The following is a 12,974-nucleotide window of genomic DNA, read 5'->3' on the forward strand; positions in this document are numbered from 1 at the left end:
TTATTCTGTAATACTACATACATGGTACAGAAATGTTCAGTAACTGGGCGATGAGTGCCACCAATTACTCAACTCAGTTGTTAGACTAGTGTAACTCTCAATGAAGACTACTATGTGACTTAATGTCCTTTACCTTTTGACCTAATTACCAGAAATTACTGCAATATCCATTTGTCCTGTCTACCCTCATGATCATGGAGCACTATATTTGGTTTTTGCACTTATTCGATGTTGGTGTACTTTACAAGAACATGGTGTTGACACGACATGCTGTCCACCACCTTGAGCGATGGAAATGTTATTATGGTTCCACTGTTTGGTGTACCTAGAGTACTACCAAAATGATAGCATGGAATATTACTACGACATTTCAGTGTCTTCCCTACACTGATTAATACTTCAAGGAAAAGAACTACAGATTGTCTCACTTGGTGTTGTGTTTCTATAGAAGGATATGGACTTTCAGTGCAACTGCGAGCAACCTAAAGTGCTACAACCATGACGCAATCCTTCCCATTCCTTTCCTAGTTCTTGTAAAATGGTAAACACTTATACAATGCGTTTAAATTCTTGTAAAATGGTATAGACATATACAGTGCGTGTGCACTTCATTTCATTTGTTAACAAGATTAGTCGTCCTAAAAATGATAAAGAGTTTTACAGTGCGTGTGCACTTTATGCCATTTGTTAATATGATTTGTACTCATTATGTATACATTTTGTGATATGTTCTATACATTTTGTGCGTGTGCACTTTCGTAATTTTGTTAACATGATTTGTATTCATTGCATATACATTTTTGTGATTTGCTGATATATTCTGAACTACAGTGCGTGTGCACTTTTGTCATTTGTTAATATGTTTTGTACTCATTGTGTATACATTTTGTCATTACCTGATATGTTCTGTACTCAGTGCATGTGCACTATATTTTATTTCATGTTTTGCACTTATATATATGTACATATTCTGTGATTGTAAAGCTAGTTCATTAAGAAAAATTTGTTTCTCATGGCAAGTCCAATTGACTCTCCATCGCTGCCAAATTTTTGCCCCCCCCCCCCCCCCCCCACCCATAGTGGAGGGTTATGTAAGACGTATGGTTTGCCGGCGATGGGCGAGGCATGACAGAATCTCTGACCAGAGAGTAGATTATCGTTAGTTGTTGCTTGTCGCGAGTCTCCGCTTAATGCGCGAGTCGACAGTAGTAGTCTGGTGTAGTCTGCGTGAGTCGGCGGGAGTCGGCATGCGTCGGCTGTGTGCTCTGCTCGCGACTCTGGTCAGGATTCTGGAGGATGCGTATTGTTGTAGAAGGTAAAGAAGCAGCCTTGCGCATAATTAGTAATGTATGTTAATTGTAATTTAATTTGTTCAAAAAAATGCCCCAATAATAATTTTCATAATATAAAGTAACTTTTTTAAAGAAAAGTATTCACTTCAATTTAAAGAATATTTCCAGTGCATGATCATTCCTTCCAAGAATCAGAAAAAAAATATACGCCAGCATTGCACGAAGCTGTGTCGAAAAATGACTAATTAAGAGCAGATATAATTGCAGTTTTATTGAGGTAAGAATTTTTGCTTTTGTTATTCGGAATACAGGGCTGAAGGTCAGCGCCGCTGCCCTCATAAAATTCAACAGGTTACAAAACTTTTTTATTATTTTGGTGTTTAGGAATTTTTCTGCTTCGAACTTGACATTAAATGGGAATAGAATTTTTGTGGTAACATTAAATGTGAATGCATTTCTGCACACAGACTATAAATGGGAGCCAATTTTGTTCAGAAGTTACAATATTATTTAAAATTCATTTAATTATTATTATTTTGGGGAGTTTACATTTGGCTCCATTTCCATTTTCATTTATCATTAAAATTCGTGTGGGGGGGGGGGGATTACAAGGTACTCAAAAAAGTAGGAACAGACTATAAAGATAGAAAAATTATATGGAACCTGTACAAAAACGAGACAGCAGTTATCCGTGGACGGACAAAAAAGGAAGTGGTGCAGATACGGAAAGGTGTCTGAGAAGGTTGCGCACTATCCCCTGTTATATTTAACCTATACATTGAAGACGTGCCGAAAAAAGTAAGGGAAAATTCACAGACAGGTGTAGTAATTCATGGCAAACGAATAGATATGATAAGATATGCCGATGATATAGCTGTCCTAGCTGAAAGTAATGAAGATCTTGTAGTTCTACTGAATAGAATGGATAAAGTTATGGAGGAAAAATATAATATGAGAATTAATAAAGCAAAAACAAAAGTAATAGCATGCGACAAAAAAGATCAAGTGAAAGTCCAAGTTCATGTAGGCAATGAACTGCTTGAACAAGTTGATAAATTTACTTATCTGGGCAGTAATATTACCAGGGATGGAAGGAGCAAGGCAGAAGTGACAAGTAGAATTGCTCAAGCAAAGGCTGATTTTAACAAGAAGAAAAACGTCTTAACATCTAAGAGCATCAGCCTTGAAATCAGGAAAAGATTTTTGAAATCATATGTGTGGAGTGTGGCATGCTACGGGTGTGAAACATGGACTATCGGGACAGAGGAAGACCAGAAGCTAAATTCTTTTGAAATGTGGTGCTATAGACGCATGCTCAAAATAAAATGTATCGACAAGGTCACAAACGAAGTAGTTCTGGAAAGAGCAGGTGAGAAGAGAAGCTTCTGGAGTTTCATTGTTAAAAGAAGAGTGCAGTTTACTGGCCATGTATTAAGGCATAAAGGGCTCCTGAACACAATGATAGAGGGATACGTCGAGGGAAAAAGACCAAGAGGAAGACCACGGCTGAGGTACATGGATCAAATCGTGAAAGATGTGGGATGTAACACCTATAAAGAAATAAAGAGAAAAGCTGAAAGACGCACAGAATGGAGACAAGCTGTCATTGTAGCTGTTGCAGACCAATCCTTGGATTGACCACTACAGAAGAAGAAGAAGAAGAAGAAGAAGAAGAAGAAGTGGATCTTATACTGTAGGCATCGTTTAAGCATGGATTGTTCGAAACTCCACTCGTAAGTGCGTGAAATAGGGGGGGGGGGGGGGGCGTGGAAGGCCTGTTGAAATTATGTCTTTATTAAGGCATTTTATAACATAGACCTTCGAAAGTTGGCATTTGGGTTCCCAGTCAGATATAAAAAAATACGCGTTTCAGCATTTTTGAGAATTCAGCGACCAAGGAAGTAAAATAGTACGTGAAAGCTTTTTTTAAAGTAAATCATTATTAAAGAACTACTGAAACATCTTTACAGCTACATTTATGAAAACAGGTATTTCGTTATAATAAAAAAAATTTAAAGCGAAATCTACGAAAATTGGTATTTCACTTCCCAGTTAAATACTAATGTGTGTTAGCGGATTAAGGTTTCTGTGGAATATCAGCACAAGAACGCAAAAGGTATGATTAACAAAAATCTTGCTTCCAGCTATCACAATCGCTTTATAGTCAGAAGTACATTCGAAAAAGGCTATGCTTCTGCGGTCTTTATTAGCGCAAAAAATTCAGAAGGTCTTGCAGTTTGTGAAGTACATAAAAATTCGATTAAAGAAAAACAAAAAAATCTGTGCGAATCATGCAGTCTACGCGAGCGAAGCAGCGGGCGCTAAACTAGTTACTATAATAAAGTGAACTATTATTTCATGTGTCGTAGTTTGATGAACCTTGCGGTCAAAGAACTCGCAGTTACGACTCGACGAAAGTAGCATCGTCTAAACACAGCAGTTTGAGTCGGAGCACAAGCTCGGATTCGCTGAAGCATGGGGAAGGAAATCGGCCGTGTTCTTGCAAAGGAACCGTCCCGCCATTTGCTGAAACGATTAGGTAAATCACGGACAACCTAAATCCGAAACCGAAATATTATTCGCAATAGCGAATAATTTTTACTTCAGCTACATTAGGTATTGAAAGAATACCTGCTGGTGACACATGAAAATCCCTGCCCTGACCGGGACTCGAACCCAGATTTCGCGCTTATCGCTAGCGGTCGCCTTACCCACGTCGGATGTACGTGCACGCTTCCAGTATCGATTCAGCCCTCTATACGCCAGAGTGTTTACATTCCCTAGTACTCACATGTATGTCTGAAGGAACAAACAGACATTGCAAAAATAAGTGTTACAGCCTAGACAGCCAAAAACGGCGATAACACTAATTTGAACACGTTTGTTTCATTAACCCGCTAAAAGGGTACACCAGGGTCAAGCTCAGTTTTGGAACCATACTCATGACTTTTTTTCCAATAAAATAATTAATAAATTACAAAACTGACATTAGACCTTTATTACTCACACTTAAGATTGTATTATGTATTTGTTTAAGTAAACATCTTTCGCCCAGTGGGCACTACACATCGACGCAAGGCCTTTCGCGGAGATGGATGCGGCTTAGTGAAGCTCTGAACACCACAATTTTGAACCTAGAACAAAACTTCGAAAACTGCTTTGAAACTGATGATATTGCCCAACGTAGTGCGTAGGATATTTAAAAAATGGTTTTTAACAAAATGACGGCACTCTGGAATAGAAGTAAATATTTTCAACGGGAAAGTCGTTATAAAAACTTGCAAAAATACTGAAATTAGAATACATCGCAATGATTCTAAATACTACAATAGAAAAAAGGCCAAGTCACATGTTACAAAAACGTATAATGTAACTGCTCATAGAGGATGACAATTACCGAACTACATGAAAAAAAACGTAAATTAGTTACGAACTAAACTTTATTCAACATGTAAGCGTCACTACAGATATTCGGATATAGGTTATAACACGTGCGATAGATATACCTGCCATCATTGGCGATGGTGTGGCGCAGACGAATTGCGAAATTCTGCTTGTTCCCCTGGAGTGTCGTAACATCGGTACTGTCGAGACCTCCTGAATGGCAATGGTTCAAATGGTTCAAATGGCTCTGAGCACTATGGGACTCAACTGCTGTGGTCATCAGTCCCCTAGAACTTAGAACTACTTAAACCTACCTAACCTAAGGACTTCACACACACCCATGCCCGAAGCAGGATTCGAACCTGCGACCGTAGCAGCAGCGCGGCTCCGGACTGGAGCGCCTAGAACCGCACATCCACAGCGGCCGGCTGAATGGCACAGCAATGGTTTTTACCTTAATGTTGTATACTTTGTCTTTAATACAGCCCCACAAAAAGGAGACGCGTGTGTTTGGAACCGGAGCATATGGCGGTCAATCGAAGCCCACGCCAGTGGGTATCCCAGAGCCAGAATGCGGTCCCAAAGTGCTCCTCCAGGACACAAAACAGTCTTCTGCTTCGATGGGGTCGAGCTGCGTCTTGCATGAACCGCTTCTTGTCGAAATCTGGGTCACTTCGGATAATAGGGATTAAATCATCTTCCAAAACCTTCACGTACCCAGAGGTTAAGTCCCATAGTGCCCAGAGCCATTTGAACCATTTTAAACCTTCACGTACCGTTCGGTAGTTACCGTGCCATCAAGGAATATCGCACCGATTATTCAGTGACTGAACATTGCCCACCACACAGTAACCCGTTGAGGGTGAAGAGACTTCTCTGTCGCGACAAGCAGATTCTTAGGTCCCCAATTTTCCTTATTGACGAACCCATCCAAATGAAATCCGGCTTCGTCGCTAAATCAATCCATACAGTGCATGCTAATTCCCACCATGCCCCGCGGCCAATCTTGCAGTTCGAACGTCCTCAAACCAAACCCTTCGGAAGTATGACGATTTCATTTCATATAGTTCCAAGCCGGTCACCCTGTATATTTCGTGTGTTATGTCTCCCTCTAACTTGAATACGACTGTTTGACATACAGCTTGAAACGCCATATCTACGTGCAGTAATCGCTACTGGATATCTGATGACGGATAAATTAAAAAAGCGTCATATGAGCGATAAAGCCATTCCTTGCCTGTGTTTGACTTTTGTCGTAGCAACTCAGTCAGCCTTATTGGAAAACTACTGACTCTTATAATAATGGTAGCCTGTTTGCTGCATGATTTGTGTACCATTTATATTATTGAAGATAAAAAATTCTCGAAAATCTTGGAATCAGTGGGACTGATATATAGCCAGTAACAGGTTCGATAACAGGCAAAATTGCCGAGACTCTCGATTCCTGGAATGGATTGACTGTCTACATCTACATCCATACTCAGCAAGCCACCTGACGGTGTGTGGCGGAGGGTACCTTGAGTATCTCTATCAGTTCTTCCTTCTCTTCCAGTCTCGTATTGTTCGTGGAAAGAAAGATTGTGGGTATGCCTCTGTGTGGGCTCTAATCTCTCTGATTTTATCCTCATGGTCTCTTCGCGAGATATACGTAGGAGGGACCAATATACTGCTTGACTCGTCGGTGAAGGTATGTTCTCGAAACTTCAACAAAAGCGCGTACCGAGCTACTGAACGTCTCTCTTCCATTGGAGTTTGTCTATCATCTCCGTAACGCTTTCGAGATTACTAAATGATCATGTAACGAATCACGCTGCTCTCCGTTGTATCTTCTCTATCTCTTATATCAACCCTATGTGGTACGGATCCCACACCGGTGAGCAGTATTCAAGCAGTGGGCGAACAAGCGTACTGTAACCTACATCCTTTGTTTTCGGACTGCATTTCCTTAGGTTTCTTCCAATGAATCTCAGTCTGACATCTGCATTACCGACAATTAATTTTATATGATCATTCCTTTTTAAATCACTCCTAATGCGTACTCCCAGATAATTTATAGAATTAACTGCTTCCAGTTGCTGACCTGCGATATTGTAGCTAAATGATAAAGGACCTTCCTTTCTATGTATTCGCAGCACATTACACTTGTCTACATTGAAATTCAATTGCCATTCCCTGCACCATACGTCAATTCGTTGCAGATGCTCCTGCATTTCAGTACAATTTTCCATTGTTACAACCTCTCGATATACTGCAGCATCATCCGCAAAAAGCCTCAGTGAACTTCCGATGTTATCCGCAAGGTCATTTATATATATTGTGAATAGCAACGGTCCTACGACACTCCCCAGCGGCACACCTGAAGTCACTCTTACTTCGGAAGACTTCTCTCCATTGAGAATGACATGCTGCGTTCTGTTATCTAGGAACTCTTCAATCCAATCACACAATTGGTCTGATAGTCCATATGCTCTTACTTTGTTCATTAAACGACTGCGGGGAACTGTATCGAACGCTTTGCGGAAGTCAAGAAACACGGCATCTACCTGGGAACCCGTGTCTATGGCCCTCTGAGTCTCCTGTACGAATAGCGCAAGCTGGGTTTCTTTTTCGAAACCCATGCTGAGTCCCACAATTTCTAGTCTCCAGAAAAGTCATTCTACTCGAACATAATACGTTTTCCAAAATTCTACAACTGATCGACTTTAGAGATATAGGTCTACTGTTCTGCACATCTGTTTGACGTCCCTTCTTGAAAACGGGGATGACCTGTGCCCTTCTCCAATCTTTTGGAATGCTACGCTCTTCCGGACACCTACGGTACACCGCTGCAAGAGGGGGGCAAGTTCTTTCGCGTACTCTGTGTAAAATCTAACTGGTATTCCGTCAGGTCCAGCGGCCTTTCCTCTTTGAGCGATTTTAATTGTTTTTCTATTCCAGTGTCGTCTATTTCGATATCTACCATCTGTGGGACAATCTAGAGAAGGGAACGACAATGCAGTCTTCCTCTGTGAAACAGCTTTGGAAAAATACGTAATTAAATTTATACAGAGCCCTGATAGTGGGAGTCCTACTCGCATCTGGCCATTTTTTAATGTAGGGTACCATTACCCTAAGGACCTTTCGCCACATGAAGGAAAATAGCCGATAACTAAAGTAAACGACAACTATAATTTAAACGTGAACGGTTGCCTGAAAATGAACCTGATGTGTTGGTAAATGTGCCAACACCTTGTAGATAGAGGCGGCCTAAATGCACGCTATCTAACGCAGACGGGCGTGAATTCTGGAACAGGATAAGTAGTGAATTCTAATTAGAAAAGTATGCAGCTCCTCGAATACTTAACTTTATTCCATGTTGTGGTACATCGCTGTTGATAATACAAATAAGACTCTCTTCAGATACGGTTAATGGCGCCTTGCTAGGTCGTAGCCATGGACTTAGCTGAAGGCTATTCTAACAGTCTCTCGGCAAATGAGAGAAAGGCTTCGTCAGTGTAGTCGCTAGCAAAGTCGTCGTACAACTGGGCGAGTGCTATATCGTATCTCGAGACCTGCCTTGTGGTGGTGCTCGGTCTGCGATCACACAGTGGCGACACGCGGGTCCGACATGTACTAAATGGACCGCGGCCGATTTAAGCTACCACCTAGCAAGTGTGGTGTCTGGCGGTGACACCACATTCCTCCCCCGCAAATCGGCGAACGGTCGTGTTATAAGGCTTCCGCCCGCCGTGGGGAGGACCCCATGCTGACGTATGCGATGCGGTGGGGAGCCTAACAACAGGCGAGGCTGTGCCACCCGCACCCGGCCATTCGGTCCGAAGGGATCTAGGAAACGCCTGAAAACCTAGTCCAGGGTGCACGTCAACATACGGTGTATGCGCCCGTAAAGAAACAGGAGGGGCCGAAGGGCCGACCTCCATTGCGTCGGGGTATCCGACGCGCGATGACGTCATGTGGTCCGGAGCGGGCAAGAGTTCCATGGCGGAGGACAGCTGGTCACGGGAAGCGATCGGCGGCGCGTGACCCAAGGAGGCGCTTGGCGGCTGCAGCGAAGCGTCCACTGCGGGCGGCGCCGGCTGGAGGACAGGCGGCGGCGGCGGCGGCGACGCGTCGCCATGGGGAAATGGAAGGCATCGTCGGTAACACCTGGGGATGAGGCGAGCCAGTAGATGGATCCCCAGGGCGCTGACCGGACGGCACCGTCGCTGTAAGCAGACGGGGAGCGGCAGAACGCGTGCGACGACAGAGGCGCAGCTGATTGAGATGCCGACGCACCTCACCAGAGGCCCCCAAAACCAAATACATCGCGCGGCCGAGGCAGCGAAGAATGCGCCCTGCGAGCCAACGCCGTGAACCGCGATAGTTGCGATAGAATACAACGTCGCCTGGAGCAAAAGCAGGAGTCTGCCGCTGCACAGGAACCTGATGCGGCGGGTGCAGCAAAGACATCAAGGTTCGATGAGGACGACCGTGGAGCAACTCAGCCGGCGAGCGACCATCTCGGGGCTGAGAGCGATACGAAGACAAAAAGAGCAACAAGGCGTCCTCCCTAGAATGCGACTCTTTCAACATCTGGGACTGGAAAGTCCGGACCAATCGTTCAGCGGCACCGTTTGACTGAGGCGAAAACGGCGCGGATGTCAGATGTTGAATGCCATTGGCCTGGCAGAATGACTGAAATTCTGCGGACATGAATGGTGGGCCATTTTCGGAAACAATAGTCTGCGGAAGACCTTCAATGCAAAAGATAGCAGACAACGCTTGGATGGTGGCAGAGGACGTCGTGGAAGACATCCGGACAACAAAAGGAAAATTACAGAAGGCATCTACCAGAACCAACCATCGAGCATTCCAGAATGGACCAGCAAAATCGATGTGCAAGCGTTGCCAAGGGGAAGTGGCTTTTGGCCATGCAAAGACTTTCCGCAGCGGTGCTGATTGTTGTTCGGCACACGCCATGCAAGAAGAACACATATTCGTAATCGCAGCATCGATTCCGAACCAAGTACAGTGCTGACGAGCAAGTTGTTTCGTTCGCACTATACCCCAATGTCCTTAGTGGAGAAGCCGTAAAACAGAGGACTGTAACGAACGTGGGACCACGACTCTGGACTGATCATTATCAGAACGCAACATCAAAACACCACGTCGAACAAAAAGTCTCTCCTTCTGAGCAAAAAATCGGCGAACCAACGGATCCTCGATCCGCGACTTTGACAAAGGCCATTGCGTAGCAACAAAACGCAAAACGGTAGCAAGTACAGGGTCAGCAGCTGTGGCTGTAGCTACACGACGAAAATCAATCGGAAACGATTCGACCACTTCATCGGTTTCCGAATCAATGAACATGCAAGCAAGTTCGGAAGAATCGAATGCTTTATCCTCAGCAACAGGCAAACGGGACAACGCATCGGCGTTTCCGTGCTTAACAGTGGACCGATACAAGATTTCGTAGCGGTACTGCGAGAGGAAAATCGACCAGCGAATGAATTTCTGCGCTGTACGCGGAGGTACAGGCTTGTTCGGATGAAAAAGCGATGTCAAAGGTTTGTGGTCTGTTATGATGGTAAAGTGACGACCATACAAGAAATCATGGAACTTAGTAACACCAAAGACGAGAGCCAAAGCTTCATTCTCTATTTGTGAGTAATTTCTTTGCGCAGACGAGAGCAATTTTGACGCAAAGGCAATAGGGCGATCATGCGATCCATCTTTGTGCGCAAGCATAGCACCGATCCCGAAATCCGATGCATCGACCATCAACAAAAGGGGTTTCTGGGGATCGAATGGCGTAAGGCAAGTATTAGAAAGCAACGCCGATTTCAACTGGCGAAGGGCGCGTTCGCATTCCGTCGTCCAGACGAACGGAACACCTGTACGGCGTAAGCGATGAAGCGGAGCTGAAATCGAAAAGGCATTGCGCACATTCACTCACACCTTGTGATGCTAAATCGTTTAATGTTCTTGCGACCTCATCACGCAATGCGTGAGGAACATTGCGCGCTCGGAAAAATTTCGGCTGCGCGCTTACTTTCAGTTCCAAGTGTGCTTCATAGTTTTTAGCGCAACCTAAGCTCGGTGCAAAATGTCTGCAAATTCTTCACACAGACGAGAAACACTGTCTGAAGGCACAGTCTGTTTCACTGAGAGGACCTGATTTACTATAGACATGTTAAACAATTGAAATAAATCTAAACCAAACAAGTTCACTGCAGTAGAAGAACGAAGAACGTAAAATGACACAAGTTTTGTTTGTCCCTTGTATGTTGCAAGAAGAGTGCACTGTCCTAACACAGGGATCTGCTGTCCTGAATAACTTTTTAACTGAACATTTGCGGCACGCAACGGAGGTTTGCCCAGTTGTTTGTACGTGTCGTGATTGAGCAATGAAACTGCAGCTCCGGTATCGAGCTGGAATGGTATGATCTTGCCATTAAAGTCCAAATCTACAAAAAGTTTATTGTCCTGCTGACGACAAGAGCGACTGTCTCGTGCAATTTGAACTGATACAGGTACAGCATCACTTGCGACTTGACGTGATTTCCGGCGACGTCGACGCACACTTTTTGTGGGACGAACACAGTCACTGTTAGAGAAAGTGGCACTGGACGAAGCGGAATTAACTACATGAATGTCCATGGGCGAAGGTTCACGAGTCTGAGCGTCCTTGGTTCGATTCCGGCGCGAAGCAAAGGGCTTGGAATGATTAAGAGTGTCTGATCTGAGCTTTTTCTGGCAAACACTTTGAACATGTCCTTTCTTATTACAGAAAAAGCAAATAGCTTGGCGTGACGGGCAATTTTCACGCGAATATCTAGTAGCACACCGCGGGCATGATTTCAGCACTGCATTTGCTCGCTTTCGCGGGACACGTGGTTGTGCGGACGTGCGCGAAGGCTGTTTACAGTTCCTTGCAGCGCGCCCGGCGGGCCGGTTAATGCGACACACAGCTGGCGAAGTTTCAAATGATTCCTGAGCAAAGTCAAGTGTGTCTTGTCTATCCAATATGTCTATCACTTGTTGAAGGGAGGGATTGACTAGTTTCAATATCTGTTCCCGTATGCGAACATCAGAAACGTTCTGTGCAATTGCATCGCGTACCATAGTATCTGAATAAGGAAGGCCACAGTCACATTCAAACGCACAATCCCTTGTAAGGCCTTGCAAAGTTGCAACCCACTCCCGATTAGTTTGACCGGCCGTACGTTTTGTACGAAAGAAAGTATACCTTTTTGCAACTACATTAACTGTTTCTTTGAAATAGGCGTCCAATGCCGACAAAATTTCCTCGTAGGACAGAGTTGCTACGTCGCGGCGGGGAAATAATTTCACTATCACACGGTAGGTGGACACACCTACACACGACAGCAAAAACGGCTGCCGCTCATTACCTTGAATTCTGTAGGCGGTGAGATGGAATCCAAATTGGCGTGACCACTCAGTCCAGGTCTCGTGCTGTGCATCAAAATTGCGAAACTGCGGTGCAACTGCACGTTGTGGCTGCGGGAGCGATGAAGCGGCGGCCGCCGCATCGGTTTGAATGGCACGTTGACCCTGGACGAGCTGTCCAAGGGCATCCAATAACGCCTGCGTCTGCTGATTCTGCAAGCGATAAAATTCGGACAGTGCATCTGGCGAAGCCATGACACAAGTAAATGTAAGCAATTAGAAAGAACACGTTTCCCTCGTCGCCAATGATGTGTTGGTAAATGTGCCAACACCTTGTAGATAGAGGCGGCCTAAATGCACGCTATCTAACGCAGACGGGCGTGAATTCTGGAACAGGATAAGTAGTGAATTCTAATAAGAAAAGTATGCAGCTCCTCGAATACTTATCTTTTATTCTTTGATGTGAATACAGCATTCTTGATGAGACATTTCATACGATAGCTATCAAACTATGTAAGGCTAATGGCGCCTTGCTAGGTCGTAGCCATGGACTTAGCTGAAGGCTATTCTAACAGTCTCTCGGCAAATGAGAGAAAGGCTTCGTCAGTGTAGTCGCTAGCAAAGTCGTCGTACAACTGGGCGAGTGCTATCTCGTATCTCGAGACCTGCTTTGCGGTGGCGCTCGGTCTGCGATCACACAGTGGCGACACGCGGGTCCGACATGTACTAAATGGACCGCTGCCGATTTAAGCTACCACCTAGCAAGTGTGGTGTCTGGCGGTGACACCACAGAACCTGTCTGTTCAAAACCGGTATCGCTTCTATTTGTGTAAATAAATCACGTTATTAGCAGTGGATGGCTGTTGTTTTCTTCGGCCGGACGGAGTGGCCGAGCGGTTATAGGCGCTT

The sequence above is a fragment of the Schistocerca piceifrons genome, unplaced genomic scaffold (assembly GCF_021461385.2).
Source record: "Schistocerca piceifrons isolate TAMUIC-IGC-003096 unplaced genomic scaffold, iqSchPice1.1 HiC_scaffold_822, whole genome shotgun sequence".
In the NCBI taxonomy this organism is placed as follows: Eukaryota; Metazoa; Arthropoda; class Insecta; order Orthoptera; family Acrididae; genus Schistocerca; species Schistocerca piceifrons.